Here is a 6,000-nt window from a genome sequence, read left to right as displayed (position 1 = left end):
GTTCACTGTTTGTTTTTCTTGTTGCAGCCAACTCTGCAGAGTGGGAAGCATTCAACTGTTGCAGCTGAAATAGGAAAACAATGGACATTTTAAGACACATACGAATAAATGATGTAATACCTTATTGATCCCCAAGGAGAAGTTCTTCTTTCACTTGTTTCCCTCCTGAGGAAGGTCAGAAAAGTACTGAGCTACGTGCTCAGATTTCAACCCAGGGATACTTCCGCAGAGCAGCTGCTTGCTGACATGGGTTCTTGGATGCTGGGCGTAGGGCATAAGAAAGGTCACCCAAATCAGTATGTACAAGATTTATGACGGTTCAAATTTAATTGCGCACACACCTCTACCTCCTGCTTCCTCTGCTTTTCCTCTAAATGTTCTGACAGTCTGAGAGACTGCTGTTTGGCCTCCTCCTCAGCCTGTAATCTGCCCATTTCAGCCTTCAGAGCAAGCTCCTGGGTTTCCTCTTTCCTCCTCTCTACATCTCTCCTCAGCCTTTTAATTTCTTCATCAGACTCTGTCTTTAGTCTTTCAAGCTGCAAGAAACAGAAATATTAAATATAAGGGAATATTTATAAGTGAAACTAATCAGAGAGAAACAAAATTAAAACTGTCAGGTGACTAAAGGGTATTATTAAGACTACAAGACTGTACTAAAAACATCAGACTACAAACTGCCAAAATTAGTTAAAATATGCCACTAACTCATGTGAACATCAGTGTCGAAACAAAATATTTTGTTGGTAAACAGCATTACCTGTGAGCTTATCTTCTCCTTCTGCACACTGCTGTGAATGAGCTCTTCTCTGATTTGACTGAGTTCAGTCTTTGCCTTATATAGTTCCTCACGAATTGCTTCCAACTCATGGCTGTGTCTGTCATGAAAAGGTTATCCCACGTTAAGCTTGATCAAAACGCTTCATCATTAAACTGAAATGTTTACTTACACAGAGAATGTCAGACTTAATTGTAAAAGGGCTTGACTGTATAATAATATAAACATATTTCCTACCTGTTCACAGTGCTGTCTCTGTCTCTAAGCTCTTCTCTGTGTCTCCCTGCACTCTCCTTCAGGGCATCCACTTGCCCCTTAAACCTTTCAGCTTCAGCCTTGTGCTTCTCTGCCTCCAGACGCCACTCTGACTCCCATCTTGACCACTGCTCACTTCTCTCTGCAGATCTGTGTTTGAGGAAGAGGCCTATTCATGTGCTAAATAATTCACCCAACTGACAGACAATAATGGTATTCCTGACTGTATAAAATGAGATACCTTGCCCTAAGATCTGACAGATGATCTACAGGGATCCTTCCTCTTATACTGTTTTCTTGTAACATCATAATCTGCTGATTTTCCATCCTCAGCTCCAAGATTTCCTGTTGGGCCTGAGTGATGGCGAGCCATGGATTGGTAGGACTGGGATCCCCTGATGGTATTGATGTTACACCTGGGTTTATCCAGGACATGGGTGGCGGTGTCCCAGTGCTTTGAATGCCTCTGTGTGCTCCAGCAGACTTGACACTCGATGCAAAATGCGATGGGGGTACCAGGTCCTCCTGGACATTTCCTACATAACATGAATGTATGTTTAAGTGCGAACATCAGCTAGACTAGTTGTCTGCTATTTTCTAAGTAGCGCCTTTTCAATAATGTTACCAAGATGACTCCTCTAAATGCAGCCTTCTTTCTTGTTAATTATTAGTTAATACTAGAGCTGATAACTGCAGACTAGCTAGGTAATGCGTTAAGTTAACTAGGTTACAGCAGAGGCTAACGTCAACTAACATCATCTTGAACTCCACATTTGCTCGAAGTTACTAGCAAATATTAAAAAGCAACCAGAAGAAATAACTTACTTGAAACCGCTGGTGAGGTGAAATCAGTGGGTACTATGAGTCTTTCTTTCCCCAGGTTATGTCTCTCCATACTCCACAGAGGAAATTTTGAACTTCAGCATAAAACACTCCGGGGATAGTTTGGCTTCTCTTTTAACGTTTACTCTCCCGCGAGTCACATCATTTGTCGTTGCCTTAGTTACGGCTCACAACGGTAACCTCCGGAGCTCGCTTGGGCTATTTTCGCTAGCCAATCTATAAATGCTTAAATTACAAGTCAGTAAAATTACAAATGCCTGCACTATCCCAGCGAATATGTATGTTTAGGAACTTCATTAAACTGAAATGATTTGTCTAACACAGCCGCCATATATTACAGCCACGCAGTGCATCACGGGAAAGTGGAAGGAACATGCAAGTACATGGTCGGTCCTTTTCCCCGAGTGTTGTCTTGCAGGACGCCCCCGCCCCTTCTGCCTTAAAATCTCGCAAGAATCCTGCATTTGCCATAGACACATATATCCGTTGATGCAGAGTGTTGCCTATTAAATGGGCTCTACTTCAGGACAGGGGAAATTACAAATGAATGACAATGAATAATACACACTAGAATGGATATCACAGTGGAGAGACCAAAACATACCACATGAAATTAGTACTGCTTACCTGATCTGCCTACCTGCCCTTTAGTGTTGTAGACTCCACAGATAATTGACATTCACACAACATATTGTTATACGGGAATTAATTATGAGGAATAGGCAATACTATTTTATTCTCTTGAAAGTGGTTCAATGATGCTTTTTATTCAGACATTATTGTGATTAGTGGAAAAGGATCACTAATGCATGTTCTTTGCCTGGGACTCCCTGACCACAAGAACCCTCAGGGTTGTCTGAAAACAACACTGTTTCTGCAGAATAGCTCTTGTCTTGTAGAAAAGAGCATAGAGCATACTTTCAGTGCACCAACTAAGTGTAGGTTTGAATGGTAATTGATGAAAATTGTCTTATGTAACTGAATTATGGGATTTAGGTGCATCTATAAATATGTTGTCCCCAATTGTAGAATTATTAGCATGTGAATAATTTATTTGCATATTTTTGACAGGTTTGTCTGTGTTTACTTTCCTCCATCTGCAGTGATGCCCATTTGCACACACTGCATTTGTGCTGGTAATCTATAAACTAACATGCACTCACCTGTAGAAATGAAGGACTTCATCTGTTGCTTGATATACAATTGGCAGTATATTCAGTATTCAGTAGGCTATATTCACTATAGCCACTATATTTTCATATATCCTGTTGTGTTACTTTCCTCTCGTATCTTCAGCGGTTGTTTCTGTTTGCTCTTACCTACAGTATATCCTCGTCTCTACAGCTACATGACCCACTTTCCCCCTGGGGTTCATTAAAGTTTCATATAATCTAATCTATGATGGTGTATTCAAGGAACAAAGTAGACATTTGTTTGATTCATTTACATGAGTGATCACAAATATCAATACCACCTGACAATAAAATAACATAAATAAATTGATAGAGGTAATGGCTACATAAGTACCACAATAAATGACAAAAAATATATATTGCAGTGCCAAGGAAGACAATGAATGCCAGTGAAGCATCAAAGACTGTGGACCTTGAATCATATTCATATTGTAGTTGTTTGGGCAGAACAATGGGAGTGCTGTTCATTATTTGGGCATGCTGGTATTGTATCCTTTGAGCACACGACATACACTGCAGTAGGTCCTGAAGAGCAAAGCAGGGTAAAAGAGGGATCAGAAAGGGCCATCGGGAATCCAGTAAACAAAGACAATGCTGACCCTTATTAAAAAAGAGGTCAGAATTAAGACGCAGCTCTGTTTCTCTGAGAGAGCCAATCAAGTTCACTGCCTATAGTCTTTGAAACATGTGCATGACAGCTAAAAAGAGCATTTTGAAAGACAAAGATAGCAGATTGAGACAGGTTTGTGAATTGTTACCAGAAAAGTTTAATATTGCAAAATGACTCTGGATACAGGTTGCAGCAACAACAGCAAGGTAGCACAGGTATCCCTATCCTCAGCGGTTATCTTCCGCTCCTTCTGAAGGATCCCAAGCAGTTAGCAAGCCAGGTGGGATATGTAATCTCTCTTCATTGTGTTGCTCCAGGATCTCCTCCCAGTTGGACATGCCAGAAATACCTCCACATGGGAGGGATTTTTTATCAGATGCCCACCACATCTCAACTGGTTCCTTTCAATTTTAGGAAGACGCAGCTCTACTTGGAGCACTTTTCAGATGTCTGAGGTCATCCTGCTTTTACTTGTGACTGTGATCTTAATCTTTCCCACACACTTGCAATCACAGAGGCCAGTTGTAAGTTAGATTTATGAGTTTTTCCCATAAAGTTCTCCCTCCACCACAGGATTATAGTCATGATAGTCAGCATTTCTGTACCCCTGCTGAAAACAGCGCAGGCTTGACCTTATTTCCCCTCCTGACCCATCTGACAGTTTTCTTGAATTTCTATGAGGACAACTGAAAGGACAACTTCTCCATGGCCTCACCAAACTGAGTCCCTCCCCCTGCAGAGGAACTCGTAGGAGAAAGTCTAGTAACCCAGGCCTACAATCATGGGGCCCAGTCAGCTTCAACTTGATAAAACAGCATTCAGTCACTAATCAGGACAGGTTAAGGTTATGATACATTAGGGGCCATTAGGAGAAAGTGGGGACCCTGGCAGATTGATCCCCGCCTACTTGCATTTGGCACATATAGATCAAATTCTGTAAACATGACAAAATAAAATAAATGCTGCTTGACAGATTGACATGAATTTGTTTTTGAGGCTTGTGGCACCATGGCAACAGTCCTCTTGAGTAGAAGTGCTGATATACTCAACCCATGTCAATTCAACCCTGGTTATGAATCATTTCATTACACTGACCAAAGGACAATAGATATCATGGCATATCCATGGCCACAGAAGCAGTTTTTTCTTTGTCCCTAGTCACACTGATTCAGCCCACACTTAGGACTCATGTGGAGAAACTGTCCATGGTGCAAATATCTGAACTGGAAATTGTGTCTTTAATTAAAATGTTTTCCTTAAATGAACTTGTTGGACTCTTTACATGCCACAAGGGTAATACTGGTCCACTTAGGTCCAACTTAATATTTGTAGATCCATAGCACCCATCTAAAACCACTGATGACCTGGAATGCATCAACTACCTGCATCTGATATTCACCCTCCATTTGCGTCTGAGGAAAAGATTGTGCCCTGCTTGAGTGACATTATGAAGGACATTTTTTTCTGTAAAAAGCTCTCCCTGCTTTGGTAACCAAGCTTGAAACAGACATCACTAAGCAGTATCTCTCTGAAGAGCTGCAAAGACAATCCCTCTGCTCTATATATACACAAAGCACAGCATCACAGCTATGGCCAGTAGGCATTTGAAAAAAAGAAGGGCATATGTGGGGAAAATGTTTGCGCTGTCAGCAACTGTCACCTCATACTGTATATATTATAGTGTATGGTTAAAGCAGATCCATATTTTCATTTAAAGAAAGTTTAGCAAACAGTCCAACAGCTGAATAATTTCAAATCCCTAAATGAAGGATGCTTATAATAAACACATGTAGAAAAATCATTCCAGTGATTGGTAGTATTTGACTTATTTTAAGAAAGAAGCAACTTTCACTTTCCTTTCCTGGACTGATTTCCTGCCACCTGTGGTCATTTTTGCCGCACAGCATTGTCCATCCATTCTGCCACTTAAACGTGGGCCTGATGTTTAAGGGCTGTCACTGCAGGGCTCTTCAGCACTGCTATTTAGTTATTTATTTATTTATTTATTTATTTATTTATCTATTTATTTATTTATTTATTTATTTAATTCATTTAAAAAATAATAATCCTTATAGTGTTGTGACAACAGAGGTTTGAATACAGTAAATTCACATTGCATGGACTTTGCTGCAAGGAGATCAGCTTATTAGGAATCAAATTTAAAATATATTACAAAGCATTTTTTCTGGCGTTTTCTTGTTCCACCTTATTTTATCATGGTTGTCACAATTTGCAAAAATACTTAAGCACCCCAGTGAAATGTAATGTTGGTCCTGGAAATGCACATCTTCTCTCCATGCAGGCCTGCACACCTCTTGAATAGC

Source organism: Seriola dumerili, unplaced genomic scaffold, assembly GCF_002260705.1.
Source record: "Seriola dumerili isolate Sdu_G_001 unplaced genomic scaffold, Sdu_1.0 BDQW01000449.1, whole genome shotgun sequence".
Taxonomy (NCBI): Eukaryota; Metazoa; Chordata; class Actinopteri; order Carangiformes; family Carangidae; genus Seriola; species Seriola dumerili.
The sequence above is the reverse complement of the archived record's forward strand: the minus strand, read 5'-3'. Positions refer to the sequence as shown.